Source organism: Perissodus microlepis, chromosome 3 (genome assembly GCF_051167445.1).
Source record: "Perissodus microlepis isolate ML-2025 ecotype Zambia chromosome 3, ASM5116744v1, whole genome shotgun sequence".
NCBI lineage: Eukaryota > Metazoa > Chordata > Actinopteri > Cichliformes > Cichlidae > Perissodus > Perissodus microlepis.
This window is the reverse complement of record NC_140463.1, coordinates 49,369,450-49,384,639: the sequence shown is the minus strand read 5'-3', so window position 1 is coordinate 49,384,639 and position 15,190 is coordinate 49,369,450. Positions and strand designations below refer to the sequence as shown.

Sequence of the window (15,190 nt, the reverse complement as noted above, 5' to 3'; positions counted from 1 at the left end):
TGGAGTTTGACACCCCTGTGCTAGACGTTCAACTAGGGGTTGCCAACAGCCGAAACGCGTTCAGTATGAGAAACCTGGGCACCCACTAATAGCTGTGGTACAGTCTCTGTTTCAGGGTTTAACCACAGTTTTTACATATATTTTGGATGAAGGTTATCATTCATTTGATTGGCATGTTTAGTCCCATCAGATACTAATTACCCAACCATTGCCATGCAACGTGGCATGCATGAGTTCAATGGTGGAGGTTGTAGCCCAGCTAGAAAAAAAGAAAAATAATTTAGTCATGTTAGTCATTATTTTCTTTGAGATCTTCATGATGTGCAAGTCCAGTGAGCTACAGTGAGTTGCCAAATGCAGCTAAGTGTTAAATCTAGGAGTTGTGAACATCGTCAGGCCTTCAAGTTGAATTATAGCTCACATAGAAGGATATGATGCTGCAGTGATTTATTTTGTTGTACAGCAGAGCTAGTTGGATTAAGATAAAGGTTACACTGATACTGATTGTTCACTCTGAATGTTCTGAGTACGTGAGACTGTATCACAACTGTATATGTGACTATATGGATCCTGTGACCTGTTTATAGGTCAGGTTTTTTTCCATCTGGTAAAACAATGACTCAACGGATGAAGCAGTCTGAAGCAGGCCTCCATTGAAGAGTAGTGATTCCATACGTCCAGCTAACTGCATGGCAAGCCACTCCAAGAGTGGATAAGACTGCTTTATTGAAGGCAGAGCTTTGTTTCCATCACATGACAGACAGAAAGCAACAAGTAAAACTCGGTCCCTCAATATTGGTGCCCCTCAAGGATGTGTCCTCTCACCACTACTGTTCTCCCTCTACACTAATGACTGCACCTCCAAGAACTCGGCTGTTAAACTCCTAAAGTTTGCAGACTCATCACCATCGTTCGGGATGGTGATGAGTCTGCATACCGGCAGGAAGTTGAGCGGCTGGTACTCTGGTGCAGTCAGCACAATCTGGAGCTGAACACTCTTAAGACAGTAGAGATGACAGTGAACTTCAGGAGACATCCCTCAACTCTGTCGACTGTGAAGATCTTCAAGTTCCTGGGTACCACCATCTCCCAGGACCTGAAGTGGGAGACCAACATCAACTCCATCCTCACAAAGACCCAGCAGAGGATGTACTTCCTGAGACAACTGGGGAAGTACAGTCTTCCACAGGAGCTGCTGATCCAGTTCTACACTGCGGTCATTGAGTCTGTCCTGTGCTCCTCCATCACAGTCTGGTATGGTGCAGCCACTAAACAGGACAGGAGCAGACTGCGGCGGACTGTACGGGCAGCAGAAAGGATCATCGGCGCCCCCCCTGCCCTCCATCCAGGATCTGTACCTCTCAAGAACCAGGAAACGGGCAGGGAAAATCATCACAGACCCCTCACACCCTGGACACAGACTTTTTGACCTGCTGCCCTCTGGCAGACGGTACAGAAGCCTGCAGACCAGGACCACCCGACACAGGAACAGTTTCTTTCCCCTCGCCATCTCCCTTCTTAACAGTTGACCTGTCACACTGCTCCCACTGCCAGACTGCAGCTGCACCTTATGTACATTCTGTAGTATTCATTCCACCTCATTCATTTCTGTATTTTATGTATATAAGTTTAGATTAGTTATTTATAGTTGGTTTACACAGCTTTGTGTATGCATGTGTAATGTATATATAGACACGTGTGTGTGTGTGTGTGTGTGTGTGTGTGTGTGTGTGTGTGTGTGTGTGTGTGTGTGTGTTTATGTGTGTTTGTGTGATTTACATTGCTGTGCTTGAGAGCCTCCATCTACCGGAACCAAATTCCTTGTATGTGTCTGCACATATACTTGGCCAGTAAACACGACTCTGATTCTGATGGTGGGACAGATACCTGCAGGACTTTAAACTTTCCTTTTTCACTGGAGTGTGGTAGGACAAACAATTAAACAAACACAGACCGGGCCCTAACAATCCGTCAGTTATGAGATATTCATTCATACATTTGACTCAGAGACTGCCCCCTCTTAACACCACCCGAGGCTGCTACACACTTTCCCCCTCTCCCTGTGACCAATCACACCACCTCACCCCCTCCCTGAACACTCCACTCCATGTGTCACTTCTACGCCTAATCACTCACCACTTTACTCCCTTGCCAATAGCACCCCACCCCCTCCTTGAGTGCTGACAAGGTGAGGAAGAAACTTAAGAAGTTCAGAACCAGAAAGGCAACAGGCCTGACGGTGCTGAGCCTTATTCTGGAGAAGGTCCCAGTCCTGTGGAAGACTTCCTGTGTGGTCCCAGTGCCATAGACTGTATGCCCCAGGGTGTCTAACCACTTCAGACCTGTGGTCTTAACTTCCCACCTGAAGAAGACCCTGAAGAGGATTGTTCAAGATCACATCCAACCACTGGTGCGCATGCTGCTGGACCACCTGCAGTTTGTTTCATGTAGATGATGCAGTCATCTTCCTCCTGCACAGACCACTTTTACCGTTGGATTATTAGAAGCACTGTGAGGGCCATGATTTTGGAGTTCTTCAGTGCCTTCAATACAATCCAACCAGCACTGCTGAGGGAGAAGCTGGAATCAGCAGGGGTTGACTGTCAAATGACTGCATGGACATTTGACAGTCCATGCTGTCTGCCAACTGGTATACAGCACAACCTGGAGTATAGGAAGGTCATCACCGACCTCGTCATCTGGTATGAACTCAGCCACCTGCACATAAACACCAATAAGACAAAGGAGATGGTGGTTAACTGAAAACCAGCCCCCATCGCACTGATACCATCCATGGTTTGGACATCGAGGTAGTCGACATGTACAAATTCCCAGCTGTTCACCTTAACAATAAACTGGACTGGCTACACAATATTCATGCTCTGGGCCAAACGTGGCTCTATCTGCTGGGCAGGCTGAGGACATTCGGGTGTGAAGAACACCACTAAGGACCTTTAATGCCACCTTGATTACTTCTACTATCTTTTATGTGGTTGTCTGTTAGGGAGGTGGTAGCACGAAGAGGGACAGGAAATAGCTTAATAGACTGATAAAGAGGAGCAGCTATGTCCTGGACAGTCCCCTAGACTCCATAGAGAAGGTGGGTGAGAGGGGGATGTTAGCCAAGCTAATGTCCGTCATGGACAACAACATTCAACCTCTGCATGAGACCGTGGAGGCCCTGAGACGCTCCTACAGCAGTAAATCGTTACAGCCCCATTGTAGGACTGAGCGCTACCGTAGATCCTTCATCCCACAGCAATCAAGCTGTATAATACACACACAGGATACTACTATTATTATGTTTATTGTTTTTCTAACATATCTCTAATTCCCCATTTCCTCCTGTCCCTTGTGCTGCTGTAAAGGGTAAAATTTCCCCAGTGTGGGATTAAATAAAGTCTGTCTATGTCATCTTTCTGTGGGTCACCTTCAACAACACCAGCCTAATGCCAAATCGCCAGAAGGTGCCCCATGCTGCCCTCTTTGGCACCCAGAAGTGTTCTGTCTCTGCACCTCAGTACCAATGACAACAATCAAGCTCTGAAAGAAAAGCGTCTGGACTTCTTTAAGTTTCCTTGAAGACGTTTCGATCAGCCAAGGTTTCGGGTGAGCCCACTGTGAAACTTGACCTCACCCTATCATGTGATTTACTGAGGTCAGATGGCCCAGGATGAGAGCGGGCGTTAAGGCATCTGGGAAGGATCTCAGAACTGGATTATAGATGGCAGACAGTTGGTGTCGTAAGCCCCGCCCTCTGTTCAAAGATGGTCGCTCACAGTGGACGTAAATGGCTTCTTCCACTCCTCTTTCAAACCATCTGTCTTCTCTGTCCAAAATGTGGACATTGGCATCCTTGAAAGAGTGACCTTTGACTTCTAGATGCAGATGAACAGCTGAGTGTTGCCGTCACACCCTGAGGTTAATTATGGCGTTCCAGTGCTGAGACCCATTCTATTTACATTATATACATGTTGATGAATGTTTAGTCATCCAGGTAAGAAGAAATGTTCGTCTGGACATTTTCAGTGGAAGAAACATTTTATGGCTCATGACTCAAATGAATCATATGTAACAGAAGGAGAGGATATTTCCCCATATTGACCTCTCTTCTCTGCTACCTGCACCCCAATAGAGCACGTGGCTCCCAGACTGCAGGCTTATTTGTGGTTCCCAGGACATTTAGAAGTAGAATAAGAGAAAGACCAGCTCTCTTCTGTAGAACCAGTTTCCAGTTTCGATTTGGGAGACAGACTCTCTGCTTTTAAGATTAGGCTTAAAACCTTCACTGTTCAACTCTGGCTCTCTTCCACAGTGTATCTTTTGTCCTATATTCCTCTGCTTTCTTCTTCTCACCTCACCCCTAACTAACCCCTTCAGTTTATTACATGCCTGCAGAATCAGCCAGCGACAGAATCCACTCATGAACAATTTTATAAAATGAGAACGTTTTTTGGCACAAGACCGGCATCACCATTAAGTATCTATGATAAGCTATTACACAGAGTCATAGTAATTAGCTACATTTGAATTATTTTCTGTTTTCTGAAGTGTGCATGGATATTTTGGCATGGAGGAAACCACCACCCATATTGCTAACAAATGTATTACTCTTTCCTTAGTGGATTATATGTCTGATGTACACACAGCACTAAGCAAATCCCTCTGTCACTTCCTATTCTTTGTCTTGAGGGTGATCATAACCTCTCCATAACCTCACATTAGCAAAACCTTCAAAGCAATCAGAAAACCTCGTGAACAAAACGAATCCTTTTGACTAATAATGAATAACTGCCTGTCTATAAAATGAATGAGGGTCAAGGGGAGGCAGCGATTGGTGTGGGGGATGGGCTTGGATTATCTGTGTCATTACTGCCGCAGCTTTCAGTGGGTGTTATAAATACGATGAAACACTAGAAGGTGAGAAAACTGCTGGAATGACAGCTTTGTGTTTTGTATTTCTGGTCTGCTCTGTCCATTTTCAGATAAGAGTAAAGGCATGAGTTAAGCAGTTTGCTCAGTTACACACACAGTTTTAATAAGCACTGTTTCACAGTAGTACATCTCGACTGAGGGCTATCTGCAAGCAATGAAAACCTATTTTCTTTCTGTTTAAGTCTTAATGCTTATCTGAAGTTCATACTCTGTCAAACCTCAGCTTTCCCTGAACCATCTGTTTAGCTTCTTTAAAAAAACCTCCACTCCTCTTCCTTCTTGCAATCCTACCCCCCCTCTCTTTTTTACTTCTCTCCTCTTTCACCCCCTCTCATCTTTCCTCTCTGTTTGACCAAGCTGCACTGCAGCACATGTGCAGTCATTAATTTCCAAGGACAACGCTGCGCGTGACTGCGTGTGTGATGGCCCTGACAGGTATAGTAGGGAACACGGAGCTAAGAAATAGTACGCACAGGTATACACAGGGGAGGCTGAGGAGAACAGGGAAAAAAGAACCACAGAAACAAGATGAGAAAACGGGGAAAAGGTAGGTATAAGTACACATAAGATAATGCGGGAAGAGGAAGCAGGTGGGAGCACAGCTGGAAACTATAGACATAATGAAGTGGGGGGAAGTAACAACACAAGACGCAGAAAACAACATTACAACAATAAAACAGGAAGAAACAACTGAACAGGAAACATACCTAACTTAGGGATGAGAATCGAGAACTGGTTCTTGTAGAAAGCTGGTTCCTGCTCGTCCAATTCCTTGGAATTATGAGTCTGCCTGCCTATCAATCCCGCTTATCATGTCAGAGGAGGAAAATAGCGACGCAGTCTAGAGCATGGATATGGACATTTATTTTTATCCATCCATCCATTCACTTCCGCTTATCCTTTTCAGGGTCGCAGGGGGTGCTGGAGCCTATCCCAGCTGTCTCAGGGTGAGGGCAGGGTGCACCCTGGACAGGTCCCCAGGCTGTCGCAGGGCATTTATTTTTATTCCATAAAAAAAATGAGATACATGGTAAAGTGGAAAACTGCATCCAGGGCAGAAACAGCTGCATTATGTTCCTAACACAACTTTGGTTCTTTGCAAGCATCTGCCAAGACAGCATGCTAACGCTAAGCTAGCCAAGAACCCAGAGTGAAAGCTGAGTGAAAGCTGACCCCAGCAGCCAGGTCCTTACCCAGTCAGGCTGCAGTCTCCCTTTCTACCTGTACACCTTTCTAAAGCAGAATCACCGTGGCGACAGCTTTTATCTTTGCTTTGTGTGGTCAGCTTTGTATTCTACTAAGAGAAATATCTTAGAGTCCTCATTAGGGATTTGTGTTGTTGTGTGGGGTTGTAGCCTCAGGTTTATATTGTTAAATGGTGATTATGAGACAGCATCTCTAAGTAATTAAGTAAAGTACTGCATTACATTTAAGGAATGTGTTCTGTGTAATACATGTAATAATTGTGAGTAATGACTCCAACAGTGATCACAACATAGAGGGGAAACACCTCAACAATCATGCACAAAAATTTGACCCACAGCATGCATTTAATTTGCATGAATGTAATGTCTTTATTGCTGATTAGCGACGGTGGTGACAAGAGAATCGATAAGGAATCAGAATCACTAAATTCGAATCAATTCCTGCCGACGGGTGAAACAAAAGGTGTAAAACAGCCAACAGGTCAGGAAAAAACACACAAATCTAAAATCAACACAAACAGTTTTGCAAACACAAATATCTACACTAATATCTAAGCCAACTCATAGGGTCTGCATTACGGAAGAGGATTAGGGCCACTGGAAAAAAAATCTGAGAAAAAAGTCAGAATTCTGAGATTAAAGTCAGAATTCTGACTTTTTTCTCAGAATTCAGGAAAAGAAGAAAAAAAAAGACGTGCCCACTTTTTTTTTTCCCAGTGGCCCTAATCCTCTTCCGTACTGCATAGCTTATGACTCTAGACAGAAATGTGCTGATTTCTTGTCACCTCTTCATCGTACTTTCTTCTGCCAGTTCAACAGCTTTCATGCAGCTGTTCGACTGTTCTAAACCTGCCAAAGAGGTGTAGCCTTATGCAATTGTCCAAGTGGCTACTTTTGTGTCTTTTGCAGTTTTCTGTTAAGTGCTTTAAGTCCCGTACACCTGTAGTGGTCCAAAACAATTTGGCACCAGGACAAATCAACAGCAGACACATAATGCAAAAGAAGGCATTGCTCACACCACATCCAGCTAACCAACTTCACTTGCTGGAGCACTTGAAGTCGCCATCCTCAGGCAAGCAGTAGTGAACGAATGAGTGCCTCTGCTGTGATGATGTGTGAATAACATTGAATTGTCCAATCAAATTCTTAAACAAGATAGGCAGTCCATGCCAACTGGTCAGGGATGCACAAAATTGCAGCCCGAGGGGCAAATTCAAAGCTCCAACAGACACTCAGGCTCAGACCCCCATGACTGGAAAAAACTGCAGTCTGTCCACAGAATCCCATTTGGCTGTTACATAATCATATTATTTGCAAGAACTGAATGTAATCATGTTTGGCCAATAGGGCAGGCAACATGACATACGAGCAAACTCATTCATTGCAAACTTATTTTTATAGTTGTTTCTCGCGATATTTTTATGGGAGTGGCATCCTAGCGCCCTCTATTGATGAGCCAACATTGCTAGACAGGGGAACATGGAAAAACAATGGACAAACGCAGGAAAGACTAGGACACCAAGCAACACAAAGGGAACTAATGAAGAGAGCCAATAGAACACAGCAGCCAAAATACAACAGTCAGACATCGTGTGATGTTCCAACACGTTCTGTCTCCCAAAGTGTAACATTTACATACGCTGGGTGACAAATCGTCGATATCTTACGCTTCTGGGTACCCAACACGTCCCTCGATTACGAGATCAGAAAAACGAGGAAACATGAGAACTGTTTGGAATGAATCTAAATATGTACGTTCATTTTACTTAAATGTCTTGGGAAAACACTATCTAACATCATTAAAGTGCTGGTTAAGGTTAGAGTTTGGGCTGGAATACATGGCTGGAACGTGTTTCAACGTCAGTCAACTGGATTTCATCTATAACCCGGCGTGTAGCATAAGAACGTGGAAGGTCACCTTTCGCGTTTCTCAGGAACGCCTCGGGACGTGACAAATCATCGGGATGTTACACCTCAAGAGTGAGAACAGGCTGGATGTTCTGTGCTGGGTTTTTGTTTGTTTATTTGTTTGTTTTCCTGGGCTGTCTTTCTGCTTAAACACCTGCAGCAGGACAATGATCCAAAACCCAACAGTAAGTCTACTCAAGAGTCCTAGTCAAATCCGAACCCCAGAAAAATCTGATTGAGATGTTTTGACATCACCTTACACAGGATGTAGAATCCACTGTAGCTGGATTAAAATAACTGTGATAACTATAGTGGGACAAAATTCATTCAGACGTGAAATATCAATTGCCAGTTATAGCAACTGCTTGACAGCCAAGAGCAATGCAACCAGTTTATAGGTTTAGTTTATGACTTCTCACAGTTCAGTTTTTAGCTTTTTCCATTAATAAACTGCATTTTGCATTTGCTCTGGTTGTCTTTGTCTAAAATTACAAATTATTTGATGATCTGAAAAATGCAAGTGAGGGGGGAAATGCTTTTTCACAGCACTGTATAGTGCAGCCTCCACCTGCACTTTTTAGTTGCATCTTTGTGAGCTGCTCAGCTCAGTATAGGCATGACTTTAAACTCTAAAGACTCCAAACCTCAATAATGTGTAAACACTGTTATGCATGAGGTCTCTGTTGGCTAATATTATAGAGGTCTCAAAGTCCTTTAAAACAAGCACAAATCCACTTAGCCCACTTACGCAAGAGCCATGTAAATAGTCACATGATTAGTTATGAAACATACAACAAGCACACAATCAGACACTAGATTGGAATCATTGGTGATGAGTTGGTGAGGAAGCAGCACAAGTATGAAGTATAAAGCCTATCACTGTAACGAGCTGTGCACACTGACTTAATCACCTGTTAGGCTCACGCTCAACAATCTGAACATAGGGTAGCAGACTATGAGCAGATCTCTGTCCACATAACCGTCCTGTGTTGACGTCCACTGCCTTTGTCAGAGAAACAGTGTTAAAAAGATTGTTGACAAAAGTGGACAGAAAAGGATGTCCATGTTGTGTTTTCTCTCACTTGCATGATTAATACAATAATGCCTCCTCTCTTTCAACTCCAAATACCAAACTGTCAAAAGAGATCAGCTCATATCAGAACCTCTCTCTCTATTTAAATCAGCTGGAGGCGCCGTGTTGTCACTGATCCTTTTATTCTGCATGTGTTAAGTGGAACATGTCATCGCTGATGGTGTGTTTTATATGTACGAGTGTTGAGCCATACTTTACTAAAACCACTGCATGACATGCACACTCTGTTGATTTGGCACAGGGTGTGTTTGTATTTGGTGATGCAGAAAATGTAAAAGTGTTTTTATAGATGTTTCTAACCTTCAGTCTCTTTGGCGCTTTTGCAGCCTCTAGAGCACAGAACACACACCGTTAATTTTTAAAAGCATGCATTTTAAAGTTAAAGTAGAGCCTCCCTCATTAGGAATAAACAGCAACACTGATAGCGCAGGCAGCGTTAAAATAATTAATTTAACTGAAATATTTATTTCACAAATCGTGCTAGTAAACGACTTTCTGCAGCATTAATCTCATGTGCAGCAGTTTTGGATTTTACCATTTTATTTTTAATGTTTGTGAATAGTTATTACCATTTTATTATTATCATCTGTGATTGAAGTGGGGAGCATTAGCATTAGTGATCATGGACGTTTTAGTATTAATTTAATACCATGTAAATTCAGGATCAATATACTGATGACGGTACCAATACTTTCAACTTGTTAAGCCATCTTATGCGGTCATGATATGGGAGATGAACCATCATCAAGTCTGAACCCGTTTTAATGACCATTGTGTGATTTTTACTGTCCAGAATAATTACATAAACCTTTCAGCTAGCTTGTATTTTTGGAGCCCTGGAATGTATTCAGTTCGATTTAATTCAATTCTCTTTATATAGCAACAAATCACAACAACAGTCACCTCAAGACACTTTCTATTGTAATGTGACGACCCTACAATAATGCAGAGAAAACCAACAATACAGGACTTGGCAACAGTGGGAAGGAAAAACTCCCTTTTTAACTGGACGAAATCTTTGGTGGACAAACTGAAGAAGAGAGCCAAAGATGATTAAACACTAATGATTAAATGCAGAGTGGTTTGTAAGCTCACAGAGAGTCAAAAATGTATGGGCAACAAACACCTGGGAAGCCAGCAGTTTAGGCCCATTGCAGCGTAACAACGGGAGGATTCTCGATCATCTGATCCAGCCCCAACTCAAAAAGGAACATTTTAAGCCTAATTGTGAAACTAGAGAACGTGTTTATCTCTTAACTCCAAGCTTATTTCACAGAACAGTGTCATGAAAGCTGAAAACTCACAAGTAAGCCTGCAGTCTTAGAGCAACCTAGCTCCACTAGGGTGATCCGAACACGACTCCAGGATTCCTCAGTGTTATTGGCAGTGAAGTTAATTCCAGGCACAATAAGTATCTGGTCAGACACAATGACCTCAGTTTATCTAAATGTAGAAGCAGGAAATTAGAGGTCATCGAGTTCTTTGTCTTTAAGACATTTCTGCAGTTTAACTCATTGCTGTGTATCCTCTGCCGCTTCCTAAGGGATGCATGCATAATGTAATCAGAACTGGTCCCATCACGGGATCCTGTGGAATTTAACTTGGTGTGTGACTTTACTTGGAAAAATTAAAAGGAGTCTATTACATATGATTCGAACCACTGCACCTTTACTTCCTATGGCATGCTCTACTTTATATACTAACATACTTTGGTCGACAGTATCGAACGCTGCACTGAAGTCTAACAGGACAAGCGCAGAGCTGAGTCCACTGTCAGAGGCCGAGCTCATTTGTAACCTTCACTAAAGCTGAATCCTGATTAAACTCTTCAGATAAACTATTCCTCTGCAGACGATCTGTTAGCTGTTTAACAATTCTTTGGAGATTTGTTTGATAAAAGGAAGGTTGGAGATTGGCCTATAACAGGCTGAGAATGCTGGGTGAAGTGATGGCTGTTTGTACTAGTCTCTGAATGTTTTTCATGTTTACTCAAGAATTTCAACTCATTTATAGTTAAGCATTAGAAAATTATTTGAATACCAAGACAGTCAATGAATGGTAAACATATCATTCTTAACAATGTGCTAGATTAAAAAGAAACAGAAAAAAATGCTATGACCTGTCACCGGGTAAGTTTGATGATGAATTTAATTAAGGTAGGTTTATGAACCTGCTATAATGCTGATTTTGAGGCCCACATGGAACAGTGGAGCTGTGTACACTTGGTCAGTTTTATTTTATTTATTTTTTAAGGGTTATTTGACTAAGTATGCAAAATGAAAAATGAGGGGGTTTTTTTGTTTTCTGCTTTTTTTTGTATGCAAAATGCTTTTAAATATTTAATGAGGAAAAAAGAATGTTTCTTAAATGTACACTTTGGCGGTTTGGTTCACCGTTATCACATCAACACTCTTCCTTTACTCCTGAAAGAATAGAAAAAGCAAGAAAACAAACCTTTTGAAAAATGACCAAAACCTGGTGACAAATCAATACTGCGTAACTGAGTCATGAAGTAACTGTGCTGCTATATATTACTCAGTAATGAAAGGCCACACCTTTTCAGTGGATGCCTTAATTTGGGTAAGAGAAAAACCCAATCCCAAAAACTAAGCGTAGATCCCTCTCTGAGATGTGTGACGGTAGATGAGCTGGGTTGAAAATATAACTGCAGACTGAGCCCTCATCCTGCTGTTTACTAAGGTCCTTCTGTTATAATAAAAACTTCCCCTCCTTTTGGCTTCTCTCTTTAGGAGTTCCCAGAGCAGATCATCTGCATCTCCATCTCATCCTATTCCTACCATCCTCTTCTGTCACACCAGCCCTCTGCATATTCTCTTTCACTGCATATATGAATCATAAACTTCTCTGTCTTCTGCCTCCATCTTCAGCATCCTTCCTACATGTCCACTACGTCTCTGCACATGTCCGAACCACCTCAGCCTTGCCTCTCCAAAATGCTTGACCTGAGCTGTCTCTCTGATATACTCATTTCTAATCCTGTCCATTCTGGTCATTCCCATTGGTCATACCCCTGACAGCTCCAGTTCAGCCTCTGGTTTATGTTAGTCCCACCATCTCTAAAAACCATCCTAGTCCACAGAGAGTCCAGCCTGACCTCTTCTGTATCACCACTGTGAACCAGAAGGGGCTCAGAGCAGATCCTTGATGTAATCCCACCTCCGCCTTGAACCCAACTGTCCCTTCTACATACACCTCATCACTTTCTCCTTGTCCTCATATACGTGTCCTGCACCAGCCAGACATATGTCTCTGACACTTCTCGTTCCCACATGCCTGTCTTGGAGTGATTTCTCAGAGCCACAAAGACACTGTGCAACTCCTTCGGACCATCTCTACACTTCAACACTCAAAGCAATTATCACATTTGTGGGGCTCTGTCTGGGCATAAAGCCGCACTGCTAATTACTGCTCATCACCTCTCTTCTTAGCATAGCCTCAACAACTTTTTCCTCGATGCGATGAGTCATAAGCTTTATCCCACGGTACATCATCCTTGTTTTTGAAAATGGGTACCAGTAAAGATATTCTCCATTCCTCAGGCATCCTGTCCCTCTCTAAGACTATGTTTAACAATGTGGTCAAAAGGTCCAATGCCCACTCTCCTGGGCATCACGATCTGGATCAACCACCTTCCATCCTTCATCCTTTCCAGAGTGATGAAGAATGGAAAGGCTTTCACCTTTTATGAATGTTGAATTGATTCCGTTTGATGTCCCTTAATGAGCTGGTAGGTAATAAAACAAAAAATGTTCAAGAATATTAGCAAGAAAAGCCCAAAAAGGTCTACATAAAGTCACTCACTGTCATTTTTAAGGACGCAGATTGTGTTACTGTCAGAACTTCTCTGTTCCTCGCTGTGAAAAAATTGAATAGGTCGTCTAAAAGATGTGAGTAGAGATAGCAGGTTGACACTAACGAAGTCCTAAAGCTCATTTTATGTTTGAAATGCGGCAATTTCTCAAAATCAGATGAATTTTCTAAAATTAACTAAGGGCTTTTATTTTGAAATGTTCAGCGCGTTACAGCATAATACATTTTTCTGCTTATGTGACGCTGTGGATTAATAAGTAAACCCTGGCCTTAGCTCATGCGGACAAATTATTACGAAATTCCAAAAGAGAAAAACGTAATCACAGTAATAACAATGGTATTACCGATTCGGTATAATGGGAGGACATATGCGTCGAGGGACAACAATAACAATAATAATAAGAATAATAATGCAGAACACGATGCAGTTGTCTGTTTTGCAACAATACTACCAAAAATAGAATACTGCAATACTGCAAATTAAAATAATTCGCATCCATCAAAACGTCATCACGAAGCGAGCCGGCCTGCTGAGCACCGCGCGCCCCGCAGCCCGTATAGGATGGTAGTATAAGCTGGTAATTTTCCTTTAGACAACATATAGGACAGCGCTGAGCCAGCATCTGCTGCCGAGCCTCCAGCTCTACGCTGTTCGGGTCTTACCACAGAGGATGGCCAGGAGTAGCGTCCTTAGAGTCGGTGTTCGGAGGAGTCAGGATGGCTGATGGTGGAACGGCTAATTTAGGAGCAGAATAATTCCACCGATGAATGAACGACACAGACCAGCCGGTGTCGGTGATCCCCGGAGATTCAATACGAACCCCAAGCTCCGCCCATCCCAGTTTCCTACGTCAGCATCCATACTGGGTTCACTGGAGCGGCTCAGCATCCCCCTCCCCCTCCGCTATTTCTGTGTGTCCGTTTGCGTGAGTTTGACACCATCAGGGACGTGCAGAGAATTCCAAGCAGGAGCAGCAGTGAGCCATTTTGCATCAGTGTAGCGGACATGTTTGTCCTTTGCTGGCTCAAAAATGAACTCAGGTCAAGATGCACTGCAGATAATCAGGTGCGAGCTGTGATTTCTCTTCTCACGCTGCAGAAATGTTCGCATTCCCCAGTGTGTGACAATTAGAGGATTTTTGTAACAGTGTATCACTACAGATCCCCTTAAATGTTTAAGTCTGTTAGTGTTTCAGACCTTTCACGGTCTGAAGGGTCCTCACTAAGGAAAGTGACCCGGAAGGATCCGGTTGGCGGCCATAAGAACTGTTTAGTTTCTCGGACAGGACATCCAGTCATGTTCGCCTCCTGTAGCGTGGAATAAAACACCGTTTCAGAATTCATTCATTCAATTCATGAAAACAGGCGACATCAAAGGATCATTAAAGTCACACAAATGTTAACAAATCAATTCGATTTTCCGTTTCAGTTTTTATAACTTGCTGATTTATTTTGAGTTTTTATTTTCTGGAGTTTCAATCATTATTAAAAAAATCATTGTGGTTATTTAACACGTAATTATACTTCTTTCTTTTTTTTACTAATTAGTATTTTTAGCATTTTTTTGTAATTTTGAGTAATGACTGTATTAAAAACACTATATCAACAAAACCAAAAGAATTTCTTTTTATTTCTAACAGAACATTCAGTGTATTACCGAAATGTGTTATTGAAAAACAACAACAAAACCAGAAATTATATCCTTGAGAACATTAATACTGGATTAGAATAAAACCGGGTTCCACAGTTTGAGGACAAAGTCCCTGAATAATCAGTCCTGTGTGTGTTTACCTGCATGCTATGAAGAAAAATGCACAAACAGTATGAATGAAATAACTTGCAAGCAGCCAAGATATTCTTTCTTTATGTTTGATATTTATTTTTATTCTGTGTATTATTATTATTCTGTCTTCAAGTGTCATAAGTCCTTTGAGTGCAGTCATGTATCAGCTGAGGACTGTGCATGCCACATGTGAGTTCTTCACTCTTCGAATCTCTGTAATAATTGTAGTGACAGCAACATTAGCATAACTATCAGACCATAAATTATATGTATTTTAACAGGATTTTATGTGATACTCCAACACAAAGTAGGGCATAATTGTGAAATCGAAAGAAAATGAAGAACACTGTTCATAAGGTTTGTTAAAGGGACTCAGGCGCAGGCCGGGTTTTGCTTAGGCGAAAGACAGTGCGTTTATTTACAGTGAACAACAAA

The 15,190-nt window shown here is 42.3% G+C and overlaps 1 protein-coding gene across 2 annotated transcripts in view; it reads right to left on the bottom strand.

The window, feature by feature from the left end:
- The window catches only part of nat16 (N-acetyltransferase 16), a 40,628-nt gene extending 26,677 nt beyond the window's left edge, over positions 1-13,951 (bottom strand). The window contains exon 1 of one of the 2 annotated variants that reach the window (XM_084916987.1): positions 13,636-13,951. The gene's annotated coding sequence lies outside the window, so the exon portion shown is untranslated. The remainder of the gene's footprint in view (positions 1-13,635) is intronic. The other variant, XM_084916979.1, reaches the window with a different exon arrangement.
- Between the last annotated feature and the right edge of the window lie 1,239 nt (positions 13,952-15,190).